This window comes from Hydra viridissima, unplaced genomic scaffold (assembly GCF_058129835.1).
Source record: "Hydra viridissima isolate aposymbiotic clone 2 unplaced genomic scaffold, HvirCarnegie_v1 scaffold_10, whole genome shotgun sequence".
Taxonomy (NCBI): Eukaryota; Metazoa; Cnidaria; class Hydrozoa; order Anthoathecata; family Hydridae; genus Hydra; species Hydra viridissima.
The window spans coordinates 274,110-287,542 of NW_028324309.1; the positions used below are offsets into that span (position 1 = coordinate 274,110).

A 13,433-nucleotide genomic window follows, 5' to 3' on the forward strand; every position below is an offset into this window, starting at 1 on the left:
ATTGTTAACTTCTCATATGCCGTACACAGATGGGATTAACTTGTGCTGTAGGCCAACGACAAAGTAATGGTTCATAGGTTTGACCTTGTATTCCATATGCATCAGTAACAGCGCTTAAAGGCTTGCAGCAGTAAGACCGAACGGTACCTGGCTTTATCGTCATTGGACATGAAAAGCACAGCTTTTGGTCCAAACAATTAGCAAACTTCAAACCTGTCATCAATAAAAGATTTGGCAAACATTCCATCATCATTTCTTTTTCGCAGTGAACTTTCTGGACGTAGTAGCTTCATTGGAACTGTGTTGACATGCATTTCTCCTTTAGAAGTGTTTCCACGTCGTGGTAAAATACGAAGATACAAACCACTTCTACTCAAGTTGAAGCCTATCTTCGTCAGCTAGTTCTGAAGATCATCCAAAGTGGAGACTCTACGAATACGTTCTGTTCTTCGACGCTTGTCTGCTGCCGATGAATTTTGCACAATTTGTATGATTGTTGATAAAAGTTCTGGTTAATCAATTTCAAGTCGTGGTTGTCCAGGATGGTTTCGCATAAACTATTTCAATACACTTGAGGCTTCAGGGTTGTTTTTACAAACTGTGTCGATCCCCTCTTTAAATTTTTGTCTCTGTTTTTTTTGTCGTGCCAATTCACGAATCAATCTGTAAACAAAATATTACACAAATCTTTGGTTCCGTTATAAAACCTTTTATACTTAAAGTTTCCTGGATTCTGCGAACGTTGTAAATTCTCAACTAGAAATTCTTATTAACAATAAAATTTTGAAAGTTTCTACCTCTTTAAAAGTTTAGTTTTTATGGGCAAGAGTCTTTCTATACTCTTAAATGAGCTCTATTCGATATATCTCTTAACATTTAAGTTTATTTTTTCTCTTCTTATGCTTTCTTTCACATTGTCTAATTATTTTCTCGTTACAGTAGACAAACCAGAATTGCGTTCGATTATCTGAGATTTTCTTCAACTTTTAACTTGCGCCGGATTAGTTCCTTCCTCCTCGTTTGATGTTAAATCAATGTTAGGAAATACCCGAAAATGAACTATTATAAATTCTTGACAGTTACAGAGATTGGATATTGAGAATTTGGTCGAGTTGCCCAATTATGATGAATAAAACTATGCGATTGCGCTTTAGTCGGACAATGTAGTTTGATTACCAGTTCGGTTGAATTCAATATATAGAAAAACACGAGAGAAAGATTTTGTAAATTATTACAAAAAATGGCTTACTAAGTTCAATCCTTTTAGGTTCTGTTGTAGTTGCGTTCGGAAAACTTTATTTTATTTAACGAAAACGGTACTAAATGGATATCTTTTTTTGTTTTGCTAGGCGGTGATAAGGCATTTTCCCAGAATGACATGATTGATCCTTTTGACTTTGTTGCTTTCACTTTTCATTTGTTTACTTTTTTTTCATACAAAGACTTATCATAATTTACTATTTTCCACAATTCTTGTGCGTGCTGATACTGCTTTTGTTTTTCAAGTGTTGAATATGCTTTCTTAAATAACTCAAGGAGTTGAAGATACTCTTTCTCGTTCCCAACAAGTTCCTTTAACCTCTTGGAAATAAACAGTTTTCTTTTGTTGCAACGTATTCAGTTATTCGAATAGAAAGATAAAAGTTTTTGTTTCTTTGGAAATAAACGATTTAATAATAAGATTCAGTGTCGTTAAAGCGAAGAACGTAAAAAAATAACCTGACTGAAATTAATTGCAGTTACATTTCGCTATGAAATGTATTGGTCTTTATTATCATTAAAGTAATTGTTTTTAAAAATAATTGTTTATTATAATCAGAAAAAATACATTTTAACTTTAATAATAATTTGAAGTTGTGCATTGTTTGTTAAAAGTTAATGATAAAATATTAATTTAAAATGATAAAAATTAATTTGTTGTAACGTTTTAATTGAAAAAATAAAAACCAGGTTGCGTAATTAAGAAAAAAAAAATTCAGAAAAAATTTGGTTTTAATGTCCAATCAAACGACATTACTGAAGATAAAAAAATAATTTGAACAATGATCGCTCGCTTTCTATTTTCTTTCTGTGACCGAAGTCAGAAAAAAACAAGATTTTTTACATTCAAGAAGTTCATTGCTTTTTGCTAATACACAGATCAAGTTTTAGGAAAGACTCTTGAGAAAGATAGTCAAACCACGGACATACTCGCTGTCTTGATTACCTCCCCCCTCTCCTTGTACGCATTTGTACGTTTTTTGGTCACCCCCTCCCCCCTCCATCATACCTGCGTACATACTTTATGAATACCCCCTAATTTTATGTCCGAGACGTTTTCTGCCGACATAAAATATGTCAGAAATATTTTTCTGCCCATATAGTTTAACAAAATTTTATGCCTTAATTATGTTTTGATCTTAACCGAGAATTTATTACAAATGAAACAATTATCTATGATGTTTGACTGTTAAAAATTTTTTCTCACATACGTTTTTTAAAGAAAAAACATCCCTTTTCAGATTGTAAATGATACAACTCAAAAAAATAAACTGGCAATTAAATGCCTAAGAATAAAATATTTATGTTTTTGCTCTTCTCAATTAAACCAGCTTTGCCACATGACATTATGGGATGCCAATATTTCGAAAATCGGCATTTTTTTGATCCCATGGTATTTTATAACCTTTTAGCTTTATTTTAGCATTTTACAGCCGCGATATGAAAAATGGCATCATGTTGGCATTTTACATTCACGCTTTTGGTATTTTTCATTAAGGGTCAGCGTCTCGGAATCGTTTTCTCGAAATGAACCGGGGCAAGCATAACGAGACAAGAAATGTCCCGGAAAAAATAGACGAATAAATTGTCCCGGAATAAAGTTAAAGTTCGAGACAATAAATTTTCTTTCGGAACTTAAAAATTGTGTCCCGGATATCAATGCCTTGTCTCGTCTTGAATAAAAAATAACGAAACGCAGATGCTTATTTCACATGTACAAAATGATGGCAACACAGAGTTTAATTGTCAATTAAAACGACTAAAGTATGACGCCTAGGAATGCCTGCTTCCACGTTTGAGCCATTAAAACGATTTTCCTCGTTGTATTAAAAAGCAATTACTAATTGAATTATTCATTTTTCGTGGTTTAAACGATTGTCCTGTGGTAAGGTAGGGTGGGGTAATGTGGGTCTACGGGGTAATCTGGATCTAATTCATACTTATATGTTATTTTGATTATGGCTTTAGGTATAAAGTTGTAATTTTTACCACTTTGTTATAAAATATTAGGTTTATTAACTTTAAAATACTACCTAGCTATGCTGTAAGAAACGACACTTTTTTAGCAAAAATGCTAGTTACATCAAGAAAGTCATATTTTTCTCCGTTTTTAAACTTCAGAGAAAATATATTCAAATAAGGCATAATCGCATGAAAAATGGTAATTTTGAAAGTTAAAGAACTTTATTTTAAGGATTGTAAAACTTTAAGACACCAACGCACATGGTTTGTTTATTTAAAGTATTTAAAAAATGCCGAGATGTTACAATAAAAAAATAAAACCCAAGTACAATGCTGATGGTTTGGAAATAGCACTTATGTTAGTATGTGAGAAAAAAAAAGACTCTTTATCATGCTGCTAAAAAATGTTCTGTTCCTAAAGAAACATTGAGACGAAGTATAAAGCAACAAGAACTTAATGCAAACAAGCGTGAAGGTCGAAAAAGTGTGCTGAGTGATGATGATGAAGCTATGGTTGTGGCTGCAGGGCGGTATTGTCAAAGATATGGTCTTCCATTAGATTCTCTTGACATCTGTAATTTAGTTGCCCAATTTTGCATAAAGATGAGGATGAAAACTCTTTTTAAAAATGGAATTCCTTGGAAAGATTGGATATTTTCTTTTAAGAAGCATCATGTTGATAAACTTCGATTACGCAAACCTGAAATACTTACATTTTGAAGTGCTATAAGTTTAACACGTGAAGTTCTAGATAAATATTTTACTATTTTATCTGATGTAATTCATAATAATAACATTGTACCAAGTAGAATATACAACCTTGACGAGACTGGGCTCTCCACAAATCACCTAACGAAGAGAGTATTTTTACATCCAAAAAGCAAAGATGCTTATGAACTAGCAGCTTCTTCTGGTAAAGCTATGTACTCTGTGCTGTTCTGTATGCCTGCATATGGAAGATATCTTCTACCATTTGTTGTTCTAAAGGGAGAAGGCTATCTGTATTCTAAATGGATAAAAAATGGATCACCAGGATGAGCTTTTGGGGCTACAGCAAATGGATAGATGCATGACTTTCTATTTGAAAACTGGTACTTTACTTGAATTTTAATTTTCATTATTTTCTTTCAACTTTTTTGTATTTACACTGAACAGCCTATGCTGTTCTTGAAGAGGGTACAAATGATTCAATAGAAGTAAATACATTCTTCGCTTAGGTTTGTCGAGCACTTTATACCATTTGTTGACCAATATCAAAAAACAATACTCTTGCTTTATGATGGGAATGGCAGTTATCTAACGTATGGTACTATAAAAGCGGTCATCGACAACCATACCCAAATTGTTTGTCTTCCGCCAAATTGCTCACACGCATTACAACCGTTAGATCTGGCTGTCTTTGGATCATTAAAGAATGAGTGGAGAAAAATTTTAAAGCGGTTCGGAAGAGAAACACAACACAAAAATATTGATGAGACAGCTTTTACAGGGTTATTAATACAACCATGTCAGAGACTCTCTCCAGCAAATGCTTTAGCAGGATTTCATGGTACAGGTATCTGACCATTAAGTAAAGAAAAGATGGAAAGAAGAATAACAAGAATCTGACTTTCTCAACCAATCACCTGAACGTTATAGCCCAAAACCTCCAAGACTACAAACACCAAGATCAGCTATGTGAGAAACTTTAAGGTCAATCATATGTCCAAATGTATCAGCAGAAACAGCAGCAATAATACAACAATAAAAACAAAAAAAGAAGAGAGTACAAGCAAAATGTGGAAAACTCCTTACAAATGAGAAAGTCAAACGACGGTTACTCGAGGAACAAAAAGTCAGAGAGGAAAAAAACCGAAAAGATCTAAGAAGTGCATAAAATAGCACGGATGTTACCATAAAAGTGCAGTGATCAAAAAAAGCAATTATTTTTTATAAAACACTTTATCAAAACATTATTATTTCTGTTTTAAATCACCATATTTTTACTTTTATTTGTCCGAGTTTTTTATTTTTAGTGTTGTGTTGTGTAAGCATCCACTTTCTTTTTCAATAAAAATATCTTAAGACTACTTTTGAATATAAAACCTTGTATATACACCTAAACATTGTTTGTTTTTTTTAACTCAAAATCAGAAATAGGCTCGGATTACCCCACCCTACCCTATAAATAGATATCAGAATAATTATATTTTTGTCACTGTTTTCGTTTTCCTTAAGATTTAAAAACAAATATAGAGAATAATTTATTGCATAAAAAAATTGAAATAAGCTTAGTAGGAGGAAAGTGTAAATTGTGAAAAAATTTTTACCAAGGCAAGTTAAATAACCTAAAAGATCGTCTTCTTCAAAAACACAAAGAGAAAGTTGAAGAAATTGAATTAGTTAAAGCTACTTCGGCTACAAGGAATCAAAATGACGATGAGGTTCAACTATTTAAACGAATCAAGCTGGATGTTGATGTAAATCAATTAATTAGAGAAATGATTTGATTAATGATAAAACGTTACTTGTCTTTCGCGTCAGCTGATGAAATCGGACAAATGTCTTTAGTGAAAAATGCAGTAAAAGAGTTCAAAAGTGTTATAACTCGTCATAGCATGAAACGCTAAATTCAACATGCGTGTGAAAATAATTTTTCGCTCATATGAGAAGAAACTGAAAATGTTCTTGTCTCGTTGATGTTTGATAGTGCGTTGCGATATTGAAGAAACGTGTTCGGACGGGAAAGTAGATGACAGAACCTTAGACATAATTATTCAAGAAGGTCGACAATTTGGAGAAACTTCGGCTGCTCAGTTACATAATGTGATAAGAAAAATTGTAAAAAGATACCTACGCAAGTTGCACAGATCAAGGAAAGAACATGACGAAGGCTTCAAATATTCTTCAAAATGCTCAAGATCAAATGAAAGTCATCCTTGAAATTTATGGTGACGAGTTTTTAGATTTCGAAGACGAGGAAATTGATATTGGCGCTTTAGAGGATGAAGAAGGGAACTACAGTGAAGCCCACACTGTTTGCGTTGAAAAATCAGTTGGATCGTTCTGTCCATCCATGTTTTATGGCGCACATGTGTGTTAGCTAGCTGCCTAGGATGTAACATCAATGTTTGAAGATGCATTGAATAACATCAAAAAAGTTGCTATCGAATCAAAAAAGTAGCATATATTCAAACATTTAAAAATCTAAAAAAGCCTCTTATAGACATTGAACCAAGCTGGGTTTCCACGTTTTTGATGATTGAAAATTTCCATATTAACGCAGAAGCACATTAAAGGCTAAGACACGATCAATTAAAATTAGATGATGCATTATGGAGCTTAATATGTGAATATTTCAATATATTTTTACCAATACATTTGGCCATGATGGATTTTCAATCCGCAAAATTATCAATCTGTGAGTTCTACGTTGGATGGATTCAAATGAAAATAGAAACTGAGACCTTTCCAGCAAGTGATTTGGGATTAAAAATTCTTGTATGCAAACTTTTACCACCATGATAGTCTAAGAAATTATTTGAAATGCGAGTAGGTAGATGGCTATAAACCAAAGCGAATCCAGAGAAATTGCGTTCAACTTTTACGCTGGAGAATACCATAAACGACTTGCGAGATTTCATGGAGCCGATACCACTTTGTTTTCTGGTTTTTCTTCTAGTATGCAAGAATGTTGAAGCATGCAAGAATTTTCAATCCCAAATCACTTGCTGGACCCGATGTAAAGCAATTTAGGTATCCATAGCATTGAAATTTTATTTGAAATAAACTTTCGGTTAAAATCACAACTCTTCAAAAAACGAAAACAACGGTTCGGTTAAATTAAAAGATAAATTTTGACCAGAGATTTTCTTACGGCTAAAAATTGTATTCTAACCGCTGCTTGAAATTGTCAGTTATCCTATGATTAATCTATTTTAATCTGAAACGCCGCTCCGATGAAGTTTTTAAAAAGGTTTGCTTCAACCATAAATTATTCGACCTATCCTGAAACGCAATTAAATATTCTATTTCATTATGTTATAGACAATTAGTTTATGCTATAAATGGTTCGACCCTTTAAAAGTTCTACTTTTCTTTCTGCTAAACTAATATCTAATGTGGCACAGGACGCCATATAATAAAAACCACATTTAGTAATAAAAGTTAAGTTTGAGATTGTTTTTACATTCTAATAAGGGGAAACCGAAACTTTTACTTTGCTCTTCAAATTTATCTAAAAATGCGCCATAAAGTTGTAAGATTGTTTTTTCTTCAAAAATAAGAAACAGCAAATGTCTCAGACATAAAATTATGTCAAAATATATGGACAGAAAATCATTTCTGACATAATTTATGTCGGCAGAAAACTTGTCTTAGACATATTGGACAGATGGCAACTCTGGTTTCAAGACTAGAATATTCAGAGCAGTTCGAATCTCCAGAAAGTCTGTTTTTTGGAGAAAACCGGGAAGGCCAGGTTTTCGGGAAGCCTGAGGAGCGACGTTCGGTAAGTCAGAGTCAAAGCCAAAGGCCTCATGAAAATTTTTGCATATCAAAAGCAAGTTAGGCAAATCCCCTTGAACGTAAGTCAAAAGAAATTAAAACGCAAGCAGTTTTTACGGCTGGCTCTAAAAAAAAACCGTGCTTGTTGTAGGGTTTTTTAAGAAATCTCAGTCTTGCCGTTTCATAACCAGCTCCACCCCCCACCCCCACCCTCTGGCTGCATAGGTATCAATTCAGTAACAGAACAAATATTTAAAACTTGTTTTTTAGGTGCAGAACGGTAAAGTACATAACTATTTATGTTTCAGAACGTAACAATTTTTAAAAATCAGAAAAACTAGATCCTTTAAGTGAAACCATCGTTAGAAATCCTTTCGGTTCCAAAAAAATAAAAATACAATAAGTAGGTTATGACTGATTTAGCTCAACTGCCAGAAACGAGATGTTAAAAAACATCCAATTGTGTTAGTAAATTGTTTTAGCAAAAGTAAATTGAGTAGAGGTTAGAACTGCTTTTGATAAAACCGAAAAATCTGTAGCGTTATTTAGTGTATAAACAGTTGTGTCAGCATGAACGTTTTTAATTTCAAAAAACTTGAAGTTTCTTAAGTTGAAAATGGCACCGTACAGTTAAAGTACACCCAAGTTAAGCTGGCATTGCAAAATAGTTCGCATAACATAAATAAAAGTAGCATGAACAACCATAAATGTATAAACTGTTTACCCTATCGCCAGATTATCCCTAGATGATACAACTCCCTGTTATCAATTTAGAACAGCTTTGATTTTCTTTAAATTTTTGGCAAGTTCTGGATCCAGCATTAAATGCTATTAGTAGAAAAACGGAATTGCTTCTTATTGTTTTTCATAAAGCCATCATCATTTTTTTGATTAAAAGTATTTACAAATTACAACGCGGTTGAAAAGTGCATGTTACTGCAAAGTATATTGTTACTTGGGGAGTAAAAACCTCATACTGACCGTAAAAGTTCAATAGAAGTTTTACTGGGGAGTAAAAAAAAGACGAGGTCATAAAAATCTTATGCTACACCGGAATATTCAACAAATAAAAAAAATCCCCGTAGCTTATTGTTTGGTTCGACTAAGGCAGTGTTAATAGATGGACGTTAAACGCATTGTTTCATAAAAAAGATATGTTACGGTATTGTTTAGATAACAATAGCGAAACAATAGGTGATAATTGCGAAACCGGGGAGTATTTTTATTTTTTTCGACGTCGGAAAAAGATGATCTCGACTATCCAATAAAAATATTTTTAAAAGTATTTTTCTGAGCAGCGATACATAAAATGAGTATGAGAGAAAACTTTGCTATTAATCAATAAGATTATTCTTTTTTGCTTGAAAATATTGATAACGAAATTGAAATAGTTGTGGAGGATTTTATTGAGATAGATCTTGAAGATTTAGCGCACTTGTTTTCAGAGGATTTTGAATTGTAGCTCATACCACCAGCAATTCATTGCAGAAGAAACCAAAATGCTAAAAAAAACAGAAGAACTAAATTTACCTGTCCGAAATGGCACAATAATTATCTTAGAGAATAGAACTTTAAAAAGCATGAAAAGAAATATTACACAAGCACTAAAGGTGTGTTTATACTCACATGTTGTGAAACTTAACGTCTAAACTGGTGTTAGTTTATATTTACAAATACTCCCAGATTATAAAAATATTGTAATAATTCTTAATTTTGATTTTGGAAATTATTCAAAACTATAAATTGTTGTAATGTTCTATTGAACTTCCATGTAGAAAAGTTCAAGTTGTCTTTACTACATATACTGGTGTAAGAAAATGTACACAGTTAAAAAATGGTTAGTTAAAGGTAGTAAATGATTGACTTTTGTTACTCTTTAACCTGGATTCCTTTGCAGGCAAGTTAGTATGGTAGATGGTACTAAAATCACAACAGACTTCTGAACATATTAATGAACAATCTTAATGTCTAATAACTTTGATGTTTTCAACTGTATTGCCTTCTTTTGTTTCAATTAATCCAACATCCTCATTTGATGTGCTTCAGAAATTTTTAAAATCAGAAAATTTATTTCTGATTAGAAAAAAAGATAGTGGAGTCATTATTACATTTACAGATGTTTATGCATGAAATGTTGGAGAATATGATATTAGCAGATTGAAGATTTAGTTGATCTGGAAGAGATTTGTTAACATTATTGGGTAATGGCACTTCACAATTTAAAACAATTAATCTCCACATGCCATTTGATTGGCGATATCTATTGATTTTAACTATTACAAAATAATAATTTTTGTTTTTTTCATTGTAACTGTAAAAACCATGTTTTGATGCAAATGCTTTTAACTGTTGATGAATACTTATCACGCGTACTTTTTTATTTCTTCCAACTCTTGTGAGTGTGTTATGTACATACCAGGTTTCTGTGTGTTCAGAAAAAGTGAAGAAATTATCATTCCTTTCAGCTTCAAAGCTTTTTTTTTTATTTTAAATCTAACCTGCATAAGACCATGTAACTTGATTTGCATAAATATTTAGGATAAACTTTTTGATTGTCTGAGGTTATACCCAGCTTGTAAAAACTCAGAGTTGCTTGTTTAAAAATAAGAACAGGTTTTAACTGATAGTGACTATCCTGTTTTATCAAGCAGCCACATTTTCCACATAAATTTTTTAATTATTCCTCATGAAGACTCATTATTTATCCAGCAATGAGATAATAGATAGGAATATAAGATTACTTCTTTTGATATATCTAGAAAAGGTTAAAAATAAGGTTGTACATAACTTGACGAAGCCTCAAGAATATGCAACAAAAGGTATGGTCTTATCATTTTTGTTATCATGTTGTTACTATTCGTAACAACAATAATAATAAAAATAATAACATCATTATAAGCTAAAGTAGCTTTAGATAACTGACTGTTTAAAAATGCTTTATCAAAAATGTTCATTAAAAATGCATACTTAATATTTCTTTCCAACTTCTAAAATCAATAGTATTTTATGAACTTTAAGATGCTTTAGTTATAATACCTTTAGACTAAATGCGATTTAGGTATCGAAAATGAGAAAATTTATAACTAGGACGTTCGCCAAAAAAAAAACGCAAATTCAAGAGAAAAAAAAAGCGAGGCAAATAAATTCCACATTTCCGACAAAAATAAGAAATACTCTCTGATTTGAGCCTTAAAGTGACAAGACTAATCTGAGAGTGGGGTGAAAAGAGCACTGAAAATCTCTTATTCGACCTTTAAACTATATCATAGCAATTTTAATTTAACAATTTGTTTCACTTTACTCTATTCATTCTAGTAAACTACACATAGTCTTTTTGCAAAAGCCTAGTTTTAGACGTCAAAGTTTAAACACAATTTAGTTTTAAACAAGGAAAGTTCATAGCTCAAATCAACCTTTTTCAGATTTGTGAACTATTCTTAGTTAATTTTTTTGTCTTTTGACAAGGGAGGTATTTTGAAACAAATTTGACGGGTAGAAGTTTAAAAAATTGACGGTAACACGTATAGTTTTGGGCTAATTGGCGGCACCTTTGATTTATAACAATGAGTTAAACGCCCTTGGTTCGACTAAAGCGCATTTTCGATTTTTAGTCCTGCAAAAAAGCAAATACTCTATTAATAAAATAAATGTTCAACTGTTGCAAAAACTTTGATTAACCGAAAAACTTTAATTCAAATCAACATTAGTTTTTTAATATTTTGAGGAATATTTAAGGATATTACATTTTCAAGAATTTTTAAACAACATCTAATGATAAAGTATTTAATTTTATGGTCGAAAAATGATGGTTTTATTTCAAACGATGAGCGTTTTGTTTAAGAGCATACACCGTGTGCCTAGGGAAACCGAACCCTTATGAAAATACCCGAAAAAATGTATTATGTCATTCTTTGACATACATATACTAGTTATAAAAATTGTAAAAATAATAAACATTTGTTGGGAAATGTTTGAGAAACGGCCCTTAAAAACCCGCAAAAATAAAAAAAGGTTTAAATTTTTTTTTTAAGGTGATACAAAATATAGTTTACAGTTAAATACAACCTAATTAGATATAAAAACTTAAAATACATATAATTGCATACTACGTAACTAAATATTATCAACATTAAAGTTTAGAATTGCCTTAGACTAGTTTTCCATATTTCTAGGTGAAAAAATGTCTTTTATCAAGTATTGCTCCCAAACCTCCAAGAATGCTGAATGTGAGTTTTCCATCTCCTGTTCTGAAAACTGACCAAGTCCACTTCCTGTTATGTTGATGAACTGCTCAATATGTGTGTGTATTACATGAAACTTAGGGGTTATAGATACTCCGAACTCTTCCTGTAAAGACTTGAAAGACATCCTTAGGTTTTTTAAAACATTCTTACAATCAGGATCTACAGACACACCAATGTAGAGTCAATGACCTTTGAAAAGTCATGCATGTAATCAAAAAAACCAGACAGCTCCATAGGAAGTACTTTCTCTAATTTATCAAGTAGTCTTCGAACCTTAGAACACTCGTTACCTTCAAGTGTGTCACCATGCTATGGTTCGAAGAGAATAGAATGTCCTTCTAACCAATCCTGAAGTCTTAGCCAAATGTTTTGTAACTCCTTAAGGACATGATTTAGGGACAACTTAAGATAAAGAGCTGGTCGTTGACTCTTAAGGATCACCAAGCTGTTATCAGGATCATCTCGATGAAAGAGCAAAGGAGTCGTCACACAGTAAGTATACTCTTTTGCTTTGATTTTTTTACCTCCGGAGGTTATCCAATCTTCTTTGCGGTTTTTAATATTCCCGAATGTTCTGAGTGTAGCAACTGTCTGCCTGGCTTCACTTACTTTACCATTTGGAGATTCACAGTATAAGCATGGATATTTTGATACACATGACATTATTCCAGACCATTCAAGCAAGCAATTTTACAAATTCTGCATTTACATCTTTCCATAGACCTGATAAAAACCGATAAATGTTAAATATATTTACCATTTATAACATTTTATTATTATATACTTCTCTAGTCGTTTATTTTTCTAGAAAAACTAAAAATTTTTATATAGAAAATAGAGAGGGGGAGATTTGTGAATAAATAAATACTTGTTAACTTAGGCAGACCATATATTACAATATATTTTATAATATATTATATATACATATAAATATATGTGTTGTTTGTATTATAACATATATAAATATATATATTATTATTATATATATACATTTTTCCTTAAATGTTTGTTTGTTTTTTTTGTAACTTAGCTGATGCACAAAACCTTTTTATATTTGAATTTATTTTTACTACTCATTTTACCAATTTATTTTAAACTTTACTTGAACAACCAATTGTAACATTTCATTAAAAATAATACTCCTACACAAGGTAAACAACAAATACTTCTCTACCTCCTCTACCTCTTACCTAAAGATAGATTTTCTATAAAAATTAACTATTAAAAAATAGTTAATATTAAAAATTAAATTGCAGTTTTTTATATAAACACATTGTTATAGTTTTTAACTCTTGATCATAGTTCTCTGCCATTTATAGATTGGCTGTAGAACCTCCATTTTTTACTTTGTCCAATCTGAAGTCAATACAAAGCCCAGATGGAAACCTTGGATCTTGCAGTGAATAGTTTGACACCAAATGAGCCATCATTTTAACCTCTTGTGTATCAATAACTTATCTGTTTGCTTTTTTTCTTCTTGTG

The 13,433-nt window shown here is 31.6% G+C and overlaps 1 pseudogene; it reads left to right on the plus strand.

Annotated features, from left to right (window-relative positions):
* The first annotated feature begins 3,512 nt into the window (after positions 1 to 3,512).
* LOC149882475 (uncharacterized) lies at positions 3,513 to 5,711 on the plus strand (annotated as a pseudogene).
* The last annotated feature ends 7,722 nt before the right edge of the window (positions 5,712 to 13,433 follow it).